Source organism: Ambystoma mexicanum, chromosome 7p (genome assembly GCF_040938575.1).
Source record: "Ambystoma mexicanum isolate Mex_15411 chromosome 7p, UKY_AmexF1_1, whole genome shotgun sequence".
Lineage (NCBI taxonomy): Eukaryota > Metazoa > Chordata > Amphibia > Caudata > Ambystomatidae > Ambystoma > Ambystoma mexicanum.
This window is the reverse complement of record NC_090939.1, coordinates 737,205,437-737,222,319: the sequence shown is the minus strand read 5'-3', so window position 1 is coordinate 737,222,319 and position 16,883 is coordinate 737,205,437. Positions and strand designations below refer to the sequence as shown.

At 50.1% G+C, this 16,883-nt stretch overlaps 1 protein-coding gene across 5 annotated transcripts in view; it reads left to right on the top strand.

Moving 5' to 3' along the window:
- The window catches only part of SCML2 (Scm polycomb group protein like 2), a 1,699,115-nt gene that overhangs the window by 1,576,936 nt on the left and 105,296 nt on the right, over positions 1 to 16,883 (top strand). The window lies entirely within an intron of this gene.

The window sequence follows — 16,883 nt, the reverse complement described above, 5'->3', positions numbered from 1 at the left end:
GTTAATTGCCTTTGAATCTTTGTTTTACATCCTTTATTATCAATTGCAAAGAGGTAACAATGTTCTGTAGTTTTTGTTTTAAGTCATTGTTTGGTGTCATCCGCTCCATGTCGCCCAATGGGAAAAACTATGCTTAAATTGTGACACATGTCACAAGGTTTCAAGATCTAGACATGCATCTAATAATACTTTAACTTCCGTCATGTGCTTGTCTGCAATTTGTTTGGCCACATTACACACTTCTCAGTAGCCCTCACCCACCAGTGTGTTGGCATCCAGAGGGTATAAAGTTGGCTCAAACCTGCAGGCCATATCTATGGGGCTAGTGGTTGCATGCATACCCACCAAAATAACGGCGTGCCCTGGGAATTGTATGAGGCCATGACAGACTAATTGGCCACTGATGATGCCCACTTGATACAGTAATTCACTTGGGTGTTCCTAGGTCATGTCCCTGACTGGTGGATTTGGGATGCCCAGAGCAAGACTAAGCAGCCACTGGGATGGCGATTGGCCATGCTCAAAAGGACAAAAGGGGCCTGGGGCATTGTCGATGCCCATGCAAAATCATCATCTCTTAGCAGTCTCAGGGCGTGTGGCTTGGGGTTGCCCAGGGCATAGCAGAAGAGCATGGCCTGCGTAGAGTGGCCACTGTACATGGCCATAGGGAGTGGCTTGGGGCTTTACAGGTCATAGTGGAAGACAATACCTTGGGCAAATTGGTGGCTACAGGGGATGGCTGAGAGCATGTCCTGGCATAGTGGGCACTAGGCATGGCTTTATCCGATGCCCAGCAGATGCAGCATGTGGCTTGAGGGTGCCCTGGGCTTGGCTTAAGACATTCCATTGGCAAATTACCACAGAGCTGGCCAGTGGGTTAATCTCTAATAATACCTTTGGATGAATGAGTATGCCCAGTGGCTACTTTAGATGGCTTGAGGGGGGGGGGGGGCACAGCGTGGCCAAATCTGGTGACCTGGTGGCAGCCCGCAAATGTTGAAGACCACGCCCTGGGCAAAGTGGCTTCTAGGCATTACCACAGGGGATGCCTTGAGTGTGCAGTGGTATGCCAAGGAAATTGTTGCTGTTTGGGGGTGCCTGGGGAATGGTCAAAGGCCATGCCTTGACAAAGTGGCCACTAGGCATGGATCCTGGCCATGCTCAGGTACAGGGTGTGGCTTGGGGGGGTGTCTGCACTATGACGTTGGCAATGCTTTGGGCACATGCCATGCCCAGCATCTACAGTGGCTCATTTGAGGATGCCTGCATATATTGGGCACATTTTTCATTCCATTTGGTCACTTAGGCTCCTGGGGCATGACTGAAGAGCATTTTGTGGATATGGTGGTAACTGGGTGTGGCGCAGCTCATGCCCAGTAGCTCTGACAGGCGGCTTGGATGTGTCTGGCACATGGCTGAAGGTCCTTCTGTGAGGATAGGGGTCACTGGATATGGCTTTCTGCCATGTCCAGTGGCTACAGCAGGTTGCTTGTGGGTGGCTGGGAAAGGGTCAAACCCATGTCACAAGTAAAGTCTGCATTCAGTCTCATGCACATTGAACACATTGGTGGCTTGAGGGTGCGTGGACATGACCAAAGTCCCTGTTCGAATGGATTGTGTCCTCCCACGTATTCCTCTTCTTAGATATCTTGTCTCCCAGCTTTAGTACTTTGGAAAAAAAATGTCACCAGAGGGTGCTGTGTTCGAGGCCGTGGAGTCATAGTCCCTCGAGGGCTGCCGTCGAGCATCTTTGTCATCCGCTGTATAAAGGGCTCAAGCCGCGCCAGTTACCTCAGTTCCATTTTTCAGAGCAACTGCTTCATGTCACGAACGGCGCATCAGGTTTTTTTCTCGACAATGTCCTCATCATCTACTCCCACCACACCCAAGACAGGTTTAAAAAAATGTCAGAAGTGTGGTAGGAAAATGTCAATAACCGATGCCCTTTGGAATTGCCTTTGGTGTCTCAGCCCAGACCATCGGGTTGACGAGTGCGATTCCTGTCAGGCCATGTCCAATAAAGCTCTTGGGGAATGGAGAGGTAAGCTGGGGGAGGAAACTTACAAGTCTTCTAAAAGATTAAGATTTGTGAGAATAGAGTCGAAAATCTTGACATGGGTCGAGGAGGTAGAGATCGAACAGTCACTTGAGGAAATCCTCCTCATCTTCGTCTAAGAAGTCAAAAAAGCAACGTCATAGGTCTTCTTCCTTCTCTGAGAGGAGAGTGACTTTTCCATCCAAGCACGATTCCCCTGAAAAATGGGAGGCCTTTAGGGCTTCCATGCTTAAAATGTTCGAGAAAGCGGCCCAGACCCTCTCAAAGATGCCGCGTGGAGATCATGCCCCTGCCCGCTCTAAAAGTGACAGAGGGAGATCAAAGGCTAAACACGCGAGAGCCGAAAGAGTCGAGAGTGTCATCAGGGGAAAGTTCTCCGACACCTCGTACTAAGGCAAAACCTCTGGTGCATAAATCGGTGGTAGCGGAATCGACATTGGCGTCAAAGTTGAAACTCGACACCCTTGACTGTATCGAAGCCTTCTTCGACCGTATCGAAGACTTCTTCAAAAACGTCAAAGCCAGCGTCTTCTTTATCGACGCCTTTATCGAGGCATTCTTTAATCCAGATACCCAAGTTGACGCCATTGCCCATGCCTAAGTCGATACCACCCTCTTTACCTGAAAAAGTTTTCCATCCTCACCACAGACAGGAATTTTTCAGATCCATGCCATCCATCTTTGAAGAACAATCCTCTGAAGAGGATGTTACTTCAGCTGGAGTTAGGTTTGGAGCCAGAGAGGTCCCTGAAGAGCTAGTGGACCCGAATTCCAAGATAACAGTTCTTTGACTGTCTCCAAAATGCAAGTGGCCTAGACACTTCACCTGAAGTGGAATTTGAGAGACCAGATCCTGCAGATCCTAGTTATAGAAATCTCATGGGAAGGGTAATTGATTTCATGGGTTGGAAGGCAGCTTCCCCAAATTTCGACTAGGATGATGTGATGGACATCCTGAGTGAGGGTCCTCTAAAAGATCCTGTCCTTCCATTCCATGAAGCACTACAGAAGAGGGTGATGGTAAATTGGAATCCTCCGGATTCAGTTTCAGCAGTAAACCAGAAATTTGTAGCGAAATACAGGCCATCTTTATCAGATCCGGAATACCTATCTAAACCTCCCTCCCCTGAAAGTCTAGTGGTGCAAGCTGCAACCTCTACTAGGCAATCAGTTTACCCCTCAATACCACCAGACGGGGATGATAAAATAAAGTTGAGCTTGGGCCCGGAAGGTTTTTTCTTCGGGCAGCATGGCCCTTAAATTGACTAATGTAACTTGTACTTTAGCAAGATTTACATACACCCTGTGGGACTGCATGACATCAGCGGCTGAACACATCCTGGAAGGTAGGAACGGGATGGTTTCCTGGCGATAGTAAAAGATGGGAAAGAGGCTATGGAGGAATTCCTTCAGTCAGGACTGGACACTGCTGATAGTGTAAGCAGATCCATGACATCTAGCACGGTCCTACGCAGGTTTGCATGGCTGAGGAAATCTTGCTTTGCATCTGGTGTGCAGACTAGATTACTCAATATGCCCTTTGACTGCTTGAGGCTGTTTGGCAGCAAGTCGGACGAGAACTTGGAGAAGCTGCAGACCTCGAAAGCGGCAGCAAAATCACTTAGTGCCGCTATAAGACAGCCTCAACAACACTCCTATGCAGGCTCATGGAGGAGTCCCCCCTTTCATTTCTACTCCTCTTTTGGAAGAGGGAGGGGGCAAGCCATTCAAAGAGGCCAAGAGAGAAAACCCTTTTGTGGTGGAAAAGGGAGAGGTGCTAGATCAGCCCCAGCAGTGGCTACTACCTCCTCAGCCACTGATGCAACCGCTGCAAAGCCACTTTGAGGTCTTCACCCACAAGACCCCGGTGGAAAGCAGAATCACTCGGCATCTGAACGAATGGCAGGGCATTACGTCCGATGCCTGGGTGCTGGACATAGTGACCCATGGTTACTGCCTTCCTTTTCATCAAAGACCTCAAAATCATTCACCGGGAGCCAACTCTGTAAAAATTCCAGAGCCGCTCCTTGTGCAGGAGATTTCAACCCTGCTGGAGAAAGGTGCAATAGAACATGTACCTGTAGCGAAAAGGGACAAGGGTTGGTACGCCCCTTATTTTCTCATCCCCAAAAAGGACGGAGGATTGAGACCCATCGTGGACTTAAGAAATTTGAAGAAATTCCTCAGGAAGGGCACGTTCAAGATGGTGACCCTTTCTCAGATCCTTGAGGTTCTTCAGCTTCAGGACTGGCTGATTTCATTGGACCTTCAGGATGCTTACTTTGATGTGCCAATCCATCTCAAGCACAGAAAGTACTTGAGGTTTGCAATTGGCGGTTCTCATTATCAGTTTCGGATTCTACCATTTGGGCTGGCCTCCGCCCCAAGGGTTTTCACAGAGCTGATGGCGGTGGTGGCAGCGATTATTAGGGAAGTGGGATTCACATCTACCCTTATCTGGACGATTGGCTAATCGGGGCAAGTTCACCCAAACGAGCCCAGGAACATCAGGCCATGACCTGCCACTTCTTACACAGACTGGCCTTCTCCCTCAATTACAAGAAGTCATAAATGATTCCAAGCCACAGACTCCAATTTATCAGAGCAGTCCTGGATACTTCCTCAGGGAAAGCCTTGTCTCCCGAGGAGAGAGCTCACCACATTCTGCAGATGGTAACAAAGTATCAAAATGTCCAACGTCTGCCGGCATTCGATTTTCTAAGGTTGCTAGGCCTCATGGCATCCTGCATTTTTCTGGTGCCATAGGCCAGATTGAGGATGGAGATCCCTTCAATGGGCCCTCAGGACTCAATGGTTCCAATTTTCGGGGGAGATGTCAGATCTTCTGCAAGTCCTGGCTAGAGTGGCCCAATATCTTCTATGGTGGGCTTGCAAGGAAAATATCTTCAAGGGAGAACATTTTTGTCAACCATGGCCGAAGATAAGGGTAGTGACGGACGCCTCACTCACGGGGTGGGCAGCCCACACCAATGATCTGACAATCAGCGATCGTTGGTCTCCATCAGAGTGCAAACTACACATTAACCTTTAGGATCTGAGGACAATCGGACTAGCGCTGAAGGCCTTTCTGCCCTCTGTACAGGGTAAGAATGTCCTGATAATGATGGGTAACACTGTGGCCATGTATTATTTAACAAAAGAGGAGGCATAGGATCACTCCCACTGTGCAGAGAGGCAATGCAGCTCTGGTTCTGGGCAATGCAAGAAGGAATCTCTCTATCGGCAGTTCACCTAGCCAGATAGCTGAACACAGCGGCGGACGCTCTGAGCAGGCAGAGCACAGTCTCCCATGAGTGGGAACTAGCTTGGGAAGTCCTTCAAGAGATCTTTGTCCTTTGGGGAACCCCTCAAGTGGATCTGTTCGCGACCGGTGCCAACTGGAAGTGCGAACTGAACTGCTCAAGGGAATTTCTCCCAAGAGGAGCTCTAGGGGACATGTTCGTGGTGGACTGGGTATTTCCACTCCTATACGCGTTTCCTCTAGTCCCTGTGATTCCTTATGTAATCAGGAGGTTGAGAAAGTTCAGGAAAACCATGATCCTAATTGCCCCAGATTGGGCCAGGAGGACGTGGTACCCAGACCTTCTGGACATGTCCATCTGCCCTGCAATACGTCTTCCACAAAGAGAGGATCTTCTCTCGCAAGAGGAAGGTTGGGTTCTCCATCCAGAGGTCAAGACACTCGGTCTTCACGCATGGTTTCTGAGAGGCTGAGATATAAGGATTGGGACCTCTCGGATGACGTAATGGAGATCTTGCTATCGGCGAGGCGGCCAGCAACAAAATCCTTGTATCAGTGTCGTTGGAGCAAGTTCAGTAACTGGTGCAGGGATAAGAAAGTGGATCAATTTTTATGTAATACTCTTACAGTACTTTCTTTCCTCTAACACTTGGTCAATTTGGGGCTCCAAGTTGGCATTATAAAAGGATATTTGGCAGTGCTATCTATGTTTAAGCGTTCCTTGGAAGAGGTGTCCTATTTTAAAATGCCCTTAGTCATTCAATTCTTGAAAGGGCTAACAAATGTGCACCCTCTGACACCTTTTCAGGTGCCCAGCTGGGATTTGATTTAGTCTTAAAATTTCTCGTGTGCCCCTTTCGAACCTTTACATTCTTGCCCATTAAGACTTCTCACTCTAAAAACTATTTTGTTAGTGGCTATAGAATCAGCCGCAGGATAAGTGAGTTGCAGGCACTTTCTTGTAAGCCTCCTCACTTTTCATAGGGATAAAGTTATTCTAAAAGTCAAACCATCTTTGTTGCCTAAAATAATCTCTGATTTCCATCTGTCACAGAAAATTACCTTACCTTCTTTTTACCCTCCTCCTCACGGTAGTAAGGAAGAGGAAAGGTTGCATAGACTGAAACCAAAAGGGGCTCTTAGTTTCTACATTTCCAGATTGGCAAATCTTCGACAATGTGACCAACTATTTGTTGGGTATACTGGACACAAATTGGGCCTTGGAGTGTCTAAACAAACTCTATCCAGATGGATAATTCTATCAATCTGAGTGCTATAAATTGGCTGGAAAAGAGCCTCCAGATGAATTAAGGGCTCATTCAACCAGGGGCATGGCAATTTCCACGGCTCTTCAGAGGAGTGTCCCGGTGCAGGATATTTGTGCTGCGTGCACCTGGTCGTCAATGCACACCTTTGTGAAGCATTACTGCTTGGACTCTACTTCATATCTAGGAGGACTCTTTGAAAAAGCTGTCCTTCATTCAGTCCATATTTGAAATTTCTGGTACTCCCTCCTCCAAATTCTTACTGCTTTGGGAGCCTATTTAAGATGAGGAATACGTGGGAGGACACAATCCATTCGAAGAACAAGTTACTTACCAACTGTAATGTTCTTTCGATTGGATGTTCCTCCCACATTTTCCTCATCGACCCTCCCAACCTACCCCTCCATACAGTTTGTGCCAGTTGCACTCAAACTTCCTTAAGAGCCTGACGACTTAAAAGCCTGATCAACTGATGCGACCGTGAACACCGTAAAAATAGAACTGAGGTAACGGGCGCGGCTTGAGCCCTTTATACAGCGGATGACGTTGACGCTCGGCTGCGGCCCTCGAGGGACTGCGACTCCGCGGCCTCGAACACAGCGCCCTCTGGGGGAACATTTTTTCCGAAGCAGCAAAGCTGGGAGACAAGATATCTAAGATGAGGAATACGTGAGAGGAACCTCCAATCGAAAGTTACAGTTCGTAAGTAACTTGTTCTTCTTGGCAAAGTGGGCTGCAGGCCATGACCATGTTAATGTCCCCAGTGGGCATATCCACCTGGTACTCTAGGGAGAGCCTGATGCATGGCTGAAGACTGGCCATCTACTGGGCACATTGTACATCTTGTATTGCCTTAAACATTGATTCAAAGGATGTTATAGTTAAGTATACCTGACATATAATGTTAAAAATTCTGTGAAAATGCATTGTTAACGGGATAGTATTATTGCAGCTCAAAAAATCACAAATGTATCTCTATTGGCTCTCAAAGCAATCCTATCTCTGGCATCACCACGGACGGCCCATGACACCACATATTTGCTAACACAAATGGCATGCTCATGCCCACATTTCATATAGGACATAAGGAATAAAAACCGCTAAGGAAAAACAGTACACCAGATTGCTCACAGTACTTTATATGTGACTTGAAAGCAAAGACATGTCCAAATGAAGTGTAAAGATTACTTTCAAGACCTGAATTCACATGTCAGTCAGTACAATGATGGATTTCTCATGAGCAGTGTCTGATTGTAGTAGAGTTATGCATGGGTTAGGTTGGTGCTGGCCATGTTGGGGTCTCTTTGGGAACTATACCTGGTGAATCCGAGGTAGTTTGTTGTTTTGTAGTACCACCATAACATCTTTTAGCAACATTTTACCCTGAAAAGAAATAATATATATGTATATTATATGTCGTGGTGGCCGGTCTATAGTTAAGGTGAGTGACATGAGCCATAGGAAATCTGAAAATTCGATTGCTAATGTTTGACTCAGTGGACAGATTTGCAAAAGTTTGTCGTGTCTCCCCCAGACTCATTTTGGAAAAGATTTGTTAAAAAATGGAAAGGTTATTAAGAAAGCAAAAGAAAAGCTTTTTTCAGCCTACTCTCATTCATTTTTCCATAGAGAAAAAGTCAAAATTTTGTCAAGCTGAAATGCAAAATCCACAGGACGTAATAGGACTAAATAAGAAACCACTTGGGCTTGAAGCGTTGACAGAGACAGGTTTGGGGTTATTCCATCTAGTCGTTTTTAAAATATTTGTCAGGGAAAGGGGGGCCTCCTCCCAAAAATATAGCTATATCTCCCATGGTTCTTTGCAGCAGAGAGGTTTTTCAGAAATGAAAATCCACCATATTTATTTTTTGCTTGACGCGATCGAGTACCGTAGTAATACCAGATAAATGTGAAAATGTGTTAAAAGCTATTTGGAAGAGGACAAAGGATGAAATTGCATCAGGCTAGAGGTGGGGAGGGGGAAAGAGGACATCATGGTGAGTTGGGGGTGGTCTGGGGAGCCAGTTACAGTTCAGATATTTTTTCCATTATCGGGGTAATACTGAGGGAATCCTGTGAAATTACCACGGCTACATCGGAAGACGTAATCGAGAATGAGACTGTCATTCGTAATGACGAGTGATGGGGGGGGGGTAACAGGAGAGAACTAGGGATGTAAAACACAATAGAGGGGAGTCCTCCCCCCCCGTGGTCCCCCACCTCCGAACCATGGAAAGAAGAAGGATGCACTTGGTCAGTGCTTGTCAGGGCAGGGAAGAGTTTTTGATTTCTTTTTAGTGTTTTTATCGCATTATCTGGGTTATACCGGGGGAATATCGCATGTGTAGTTTGTTAACGTTACCAGGCGAATTTTTTGTTTTTGCATTATCTGGAGAATAAGGCTGGAATCGGAGAAAAGTTGACAAAAAAGACATTTTACTCCTACAGTGATCACATCTACTAGGAAGGGGGTAATTGGTCTCTGTGCCACTGCCCGTGGCCAAAGGCCATGGCTAGTTGGCCCCCAAAGAAGCTTATTGGTGCAACATGTACAGTGCCCACTGCCAAAGGCTATGGCTTATGGGCCCCAAAGAAACCTATTGGTGCAACATATGTACGGTGGGCTCGGCCAAAGCCTGTTGGTTCAACATGTACAATGGCCACGGCCGAAGGCCCCAAAGGAACCTATTGTTGCACCCATGGCCAGTGGCCATGGACGAAGGCAAGGGCTAGTGGGCCCCAAACAAACCATTGCTGCAACATGTACAGTGGCCGCGGCTGAAGACCATGGCTAGTGGGCCTCAAATAAACCTATTAGTGCAACATGAACAGTGGCTGTGCACGGCCAAGGGCCATGGATAGTGGACCCGAAGAAACTGTAGTATAACAAAATCTTTGAAATTCAGTGAAAAAACTTTAGTTGGGAGAAAGTTAAGGTGATCAGATTTCACGTGAAAAATACATAGCAACAATGCCTATGAAATTCAGTGAAAATAAACCTTGGTTAAGAGATCACTAAGTTGATCAGTACTCGTACGTCCTGTCCCCTTTCCTCCATCCTTGTGGGTGTCCCCCAACATGGAGACTATACCAGAACCTTTGGCAGCATAAAAATTGAATTTACCCTTTAAATGTAGTCTACCGTGCAGGGGAACACCCCCCGGGGCTCTGCCCTCCGGTACCTCACTTAAGTCCCTTTTTTCGCATAGAGGGTGTTGGACCAGGCAGCTAGGCGCAGAGACTTGTTTTTACTTTCTGCTTGCTCTCTGTTTAATTTTTCAATCTTATTCACCTCCCTTTGGTGCCTCGCCTGCCTCGGCGCATGTCGGCTGCAGGAGGGTTCACAATATGTGCCTCCTGCGACCACTCGTTGTCAGCCTCAGACCCCCATGCACTCTGTCTTGAGTGCCTGAGGCCTGACCACCACTGGGACACGTGTGGCTTTCAGTGCTCTCGCTCACTGGGCATTGAAGAATAGGTTGTCACGTTGGATAGAGGTCTTCCACACTTCTTCTCCTGGTCACATTAAAGACTTTGTTTCCAGAATCTCACGTCAAGACAAGGTAGGCCCTTTGTTTAGTACGGCTCCTCAGCGCGGCGACTCCTTCCCAGGGGTCCCCACGGGCAAGGGTTGCTTGGATTCCGGTTCTGACAGGCCCAAGGCCTCTAAGGCTACCAGCTCCCAAGCAGAGGGTCCCGGGCGATCCGTGGATAAACCAGAGGCCATCAAGACTACCGGCTCCCAAGTCGAGGGCACAGGGCCCCTAGCAGACTTTCCTCTGAGGAACGATCCAGTTTGTCGTCCTTATCGACCCAAAGGGGCAAAGGATCATTGTGTTCTACTTCCAAAAGTCAATCCTTCCCATGATCCAGCACGACTACCGGTGCAGGTGCTGAGGGTGCACTGCCTACCGGACCTCCCTTTGAGGTTATGAGTCGGGGCAATGCAACAACCGGCTAGCAGGCCGAGGGCTCGGCACCTACCAGAGTGGTTTCTGAGGTCAACTATTCTGTTTTGGGTTCAAGGACCAAGGCATGTCCTCCCATGTTTGAACCAGCACGTTGCATGGGGCCTTTGCACCCTCCCACCCAGAGTGTGCCGCAAGGCCCCAAGATGGCATATAGTCACGTGGCGGAGCCTGCTAAGCCAGTGGCCATTTTGGATTTGGGCCTAGGCCCTCCCGTGCTCTCGCCCATTAAATGGGCCCTTCATAAAGGTTCCAGTACCCTTCCATCTGGAAGCAGCGGCGGCCAATATAGTGCAGGTGGCTGTTCTCAGGGATACATCTATCCATCACTGGCTTACGGCTACGTGCCGCTTCGGCCAGGAGCGGAGACCCAGCCCTTCAGAGGACCGCCCCCCTCGGGACCCAGCAGCTTGCAAGGACTGCTTCTTTGAGAGATTCCGTCTCATGTGTTACCCGCAGATGACGGGGCTCCTCAAGGACTTAGTGAAAGAGGTGATCCCCCGCAGATTGTTCCCCCTCGGCCTCTGTGCCCTCTGCCGGTACCAGTTCCTGTCCATCCCTTTGTCCAGGCCTTGCCAGTTATCCAGACCCCTCTCCCATGTTCCACCAATGCCTCCCCCTCAACAACCATTAGACCGGTCTTCAGACCAAGGGGAAGACTCTGGGATCTGTGTCCCAGGGCCCAGACTCCCCTCAGTCTGTAAAAAAGGGGCAACGGGACGATGACAGCGGCGACTCCTCCCAGGACAATGAACCCTATGCATCATACCCCCATCCTCACTCTTCAGTGGTTGATGCAGCATTGCTGTATTCTAAACCATCATCTTCATTGTGTTCCTCCTCGGGAACATCCTCCAGTTGCCTATCCAAAGAGGACAAGGTCCTTGAGTCTTGGGCAAACAATGCTACGCCATATCAGGGCTGCATTTGCGGCAGGCCAATGCTGATGCCTTTTGGCGATGGCTAATGAGAAGCTAAGGGAGTTTTGAAGGGATTGTGTCCTCTGACGTATTCCACATCTATGACAGTAATCGCCGCAGCTGTGCTGCTTTGGAAAATGTTCTGCGTCAATGACGTGGATACGCCCCTTCAAGGACCTCCTCCGACGGCTGACATCACCCGATGTTATATGTAGGACGCACGACGCCCGTAACCTCAGTTACGTTTTTTCCATGAACGTGTTCGCTTCGGAATCTTGGCGCGCCTCGGTTCTTCGTTCTTGGTTTGTTCGAATTATGTCATCTTCTATCCCGAGGTCGGGCTTCAAGAAGTGCAGCGGCTGTGGTTCCAAGATGTTGCTTAAGGACCCGCACAACGTCTGCCTGTGGTGCCTCGGCGAGGACCACGCTACCGATGACTGCAACAAATGCCAGTCTTTAATGTCGAAGGCCTTGTGGGAGCGAAAGAAGAAGCTTTCTGTAGGTAGGGTTTCCAAACCCCGTAAATCGAAATCCACTGGGCTTTCGACCGACGATTCGAGGGGCGACCATCCGCGTCCGCGTAAGTCCAGGGGGTCTCGGTCCCGGAGTGGTTCCCGCCATTCCTCTGCCTCTTCTAGGCACTCGCGGAAGCGCCGTCACTGGTCGTCATCCCCGTCCTCGTCCGAGGACTCTGCCAGATGGCGGGTAGCTTGTCCCAACAAGTGTTCCTCTCCGGCGTAATGGGACGCATTTCGTAAGGAGATGATGGCGATTTTCGAATCGCAGGGCTCCGTTCGGGCCGTGCCTTCGAGAGAAGCCGGCAAGGAACGCGCTAGGGCCACCGCTCGCATGGCTTCAGGCTCGGGCAGTCGACGCGATCATCGGGAGCCATTGAGGTCTGGATCGGACAAGGTGGATTGCTCTAGCCATGCCCGCTCCAGGCCCGGTCCTCGACGTCCTCAAGACCGTTGGAGCCTGTGAGGCCTTCTAAGACAGCATCGACGCCATCGGCGCCATGTCCGTCGAGGGACTCTCTCAAGGCTCCGCCTCCGAGGAAGTCATCGACGCCATCGGTGCCGAGGTCGTCAAAGGACACGCTCGGTGCTCCGGCCTCGAAGCTGTTGTCGAAGCCGTTGGCGCCTCGTTCAGCGTCAACGCCCTTGGTGCCTTTTGAGGTGCCCCGGAGACCAGTGGAAACCCAGAGGAAGGCCCGGAGTAAGTCAGTGAGGCCTCTGTTTGAGCCTTTTTCTGTACCCTCATCCAGGGATTTATTCCAGCCTTTGGATTACATCTCTGAGGTGGATGAAGGGTCAGAGGTTGAGGGGTTTGTTCCTCCTGAGGTTCCTGATGACCTGTTGTCTGATCATAGCCAATTGGAAGACCTTTGTCAACCTTTACATGACGCACGTGGTCTTGATACCTCCCCGGAGGTTGAGTTTGGCAGGCCTGAGCCTGGTACACATGCTGACTCCTCGTACAGGCGCCTCATGTCGAGGGTGACGGAGTATCTGGGGTGGTCTGCTCCACCTGTGGATTTTCTGCAGGATGACCTGACTGATATCCTTGACCAAGGTCCACCCACTGAACCCGGTGTTGCCATTCCATATGGCTTTACAAAGAAGGATGGTGGCGGCTTGGACTGCTCCGGAGAGTCTCCTGGCAGTGAACAAGTCTTTGCTGGAAAAATACCGTCCAGCCAGTGGTGACCCCTGCTACTTGTCTACGCACCCTACTTCGGAGAGTTTGGCGGTGCAGGTGGCTACGGCCCCAGCAAAGCAGGCGGCGTACCCTACAATCCCTCCTGATAGGGACGACAAACGCTTTGACGGCTGGCGAAGAAAGTATTTTCTTCTGGGGTATGGCTTTAAAGGCAGCTAACTCCGTGTGTGCCCTTGCAAGATTCACGCACACACTGTGGAGTTGTGTGTCATTGGCAGCTGAACATATTCCCGAAGGGGAGGAACGGGATGGTTTTCTTGCCCTCGTGCAGGATGGCAAGGATACCATGTGTGAGTCCGTTCAGTCGGGTCCGGAGGTGGCAGACTGTGTCAGCCGGTCTATGGCGGTGAGCACCGTGATGTGCAGGTTTGTGTGGTTGCAGAAGTCGGGGTTTGCTCCTGATGTACAGTCCCGGCTTCTCCACATGCCCTTTGAAGGTGACCATCTTTTTGGCAGCAAGGCTGACGAGAGTCTTGAGAGGTTACAGACCTCCATAGCTGCAGCGAAGTCATTGAGCGCTGCAGTACGTCAACCTCCTCCTTTTCGTCCTAGGGGACAGCAATGGAGGGGGTGCTCCTTTCGATATTACTCTTCCTTTGGTAGCTCGAGGGGAGCTGCCAGTCAAAGGGGCCAACATAGGAGTACCAGAGGTGGAAAACAAGGTACTCGAGGTGCCAAAGCCACTCGGGCAGTTGCCTCTTTGCCCTCAGGCACTGCTACAGCTGCTTCCGCTCAGTCATGAGGCCAAGTCCCATGGTTCGCCGGTTGGGGGAAGGCTGGCGCAGCATCTTGTAGAATGGCGTGCCACTACTTCAGATGTGTGGGTTCTGGAGATCATAGCCCACGGCTACTGTCTTCCTTTCCGGCAGAGGACTCATGACATTCCACCGGGGAAGCTCTCTTTGAAGAGTCTGGATCCGCTCCTTGCGCAGGAAATCAAATCCCTGCTGGAGAAAGGCGCCATAGAACTGGTGCCTGTAGCGGAGAGGAACAAGGGATGGTATTCCCCATATTTTTTTATCCCAAAAAAAGATGCAGGATTGAGACCCATCATGGACTTGCGTGGTTTGAACAAGCTCCTCAGGAAGGACAAGTTCAAGATGGTTACACTCTCTCAAGTCCTCCAGGCCCTTCAACTTCAGGACTGGTTGGTGTCTCTCGACCTCAAGGATGCTTACTTTCATGTGCCTATTCATCCCAAGCACAAGAAGTACCTGAGGTTCGCGGTTGGCGACTTGCATTTTCAGTTTCGGGTCCTGCCATTCGGATTGACCTACGCCCGAGGGTTTTCACCTAGCTAATGGTGGTGGTGGCAGCGTATCCCAGGAAACGGGGGATTCACGTCTACCCCTACCTGGACGATTGGTTGATCAGGGGGCGCTCTCCCAAGCAAGTCCTGGATCATCTGTCAGTCACCTGCCACTCCCTTCACAGGCTGGGCTTCTCCCTCAACTTAAAGAAGTCCCACTTGCTACCTACCCAGAGGCTCCAGTACATCGGAGCAGTGCTCGACACATCCCTGGGGCTGTGTTTGCCTCACCAGGTGAGGGCTCATCACATTCTGCAGATGGTGCACAAGTTTCAAAATGTCCAGAGTCTCCCGGCGTTCGAGTTCTTTAAGTTGCTCGGCCTCATGGCATCCTGCATTCTACTGGTGCCAGAGGCCAGGTTGGGGATGAGATCTCTGCAATGGGCTCTCAAGATGCAGTGGTTGCAGTCCTCCGGCAGGATGTCGAATCCTGTTCAGGTGCTGCACTCGGTCGCCCAGGATCTTGTGTGGTGGGCCGTCGAAGGCAATCTGATGAAGGGGGCTCCTTTTGGCTACCCTAGCTGGAGGTAATGATCGTGACGGACGCATCCCCTCACGGGATGGGGAGCTCATGTCAACGAGTTTACAGTCAGCGGTCGTTGGTCTCCGTCGGAGTCCACACTCCATATCAATCTGTTGGAGCTGAGGGCCATCAGGCTAGCCCTGAAGGCTTTTCCGCCATCTGTGCGGGGGAAGAATGTCCCGATTCTGACGGACAATACAGTGGCCATGCACTACCTCAACAAAAAGGGGGGCAGGATCTCTCCCACTGTGCAGAGAGGCGATGCAGCTCTGGTTCTGGGCCATCCAGCAGGAAATTTCGATCTCGGCAGTTCATCTGGCTGGAGACGAAAATGAGGCGGCGGACGCTCTGAACAGGCAGAGCACGGTCTCTCACGAGTGGGAGCTGGCTCAGGAAGTTATCTTGGAGATCTTCGCCCTTTGGGGGACACCCCACAAGTGGATCTCTTCACCACCAGTGTCAACCGGAAGTGTGAAAGATTCTGCTTGCGGGAATTTCCTCCAAGAGGAGCCTTAGGGGACGCGTTTGTAGTGGAGTGGTCCTTCCCACTGCTGTACGCGTTTCCTCCAGTCCCCGTCATTCCGCAAGTGTTGCGGAGGTCACGGAGGTTCGGTTCCCGGATGATCCTCGGGCCCGGAGGACGTGGTACCCGGACCTTCTCGACTTGTCCATCTGCCCTCCACGTCGTCTTCCCTACCGAGACGATCTGCTCTCACAGGAGGGGGGTCGGGTTCTCCATCCAAAGGTCAAGTCTCTCAGCCTTCATGCTTGGTATCTGAAAGGTTGAGATATAAGGATTGGGACCTCCCTGAAGACGTGATGGAGGTGTTGCTTTCGGCCAGACGCCCCGCAACAGAGTCCCTGTACCGTTGCCATTGGAGAAAGTTCTGCGACTGGTGCAGGGTACAGAATGTGATTCGTTTTTCATGTGCCATTCCTGTGGTTCTGTCATTTTTGCTTTTGTTAGCCCACAAAGGCCTGCAAGTGGGTACCATATTTAACTTTTGTAAGACACTACTCCCTGGATTCTATCCATGGGCAAGATTTAGCCTTTGGTAAGGCAGTCCTCTATTCTGCAATTTTATTGGGCATTCTAAAATATCTAAATTATTTTCCCACCTCCATACGTTGGTACTGCTTTGGGAGTCTGTCATAGATGTGGAATACGTCAGAGGACACAATCCTTTCGAAGAACAAGTTACTTTCTTACCTGGTAACATTCTTTCGATGGGATGTTCTTCTGACTTATTCCACATCACACCCTCCCAGCCTGCCCCTCTACAGAATTTCTTATGCGATTGTAGCTTTTGTTTCCGCAAGGCTTTCTGTAGTAATGCTGGCAGAAGATTGGTGCCACACATTCTGGGAAAAAAACTACAACTGAGGCTACGGGTGTCGTGTGTCCTACATATAGCATCGGGTGACGTCAGCCATCAGAGGAGATCCTCGAAGGGGCGTATCGATGTCATCGACGCAGGACGCAGACTCTGAAAATTTCCGAAGCAGCACAGCTGTGGTGATTACTGTCATAGATGTGGAATACATTGGAGGATAATCCCATCAGAAGAACGTTACCAGGTAAGAAAGTAACTTGTTCTTCTTCCGGATCTCCCGCTGGAGAGGCAAGCCGCCTTCAAGGCCGGTCTGGTGGATGCCCGGGCCGTTCTGCAGGACCTCATGGAGTCTTCGGTCTCCCACACAGATACGCCCAGCAGAGGGCTGTGCCTGGGGGTTGAAATGAGGACAGCATGGATGCACGTCACTAGATTTTCATTGGACTTGCAAGAGCGGATCCTAGATCTTCCCTTCAAGGGCGTGGACCTCTTTCATTTGTCCACCGATGATGAGTTGACAAAGAAGA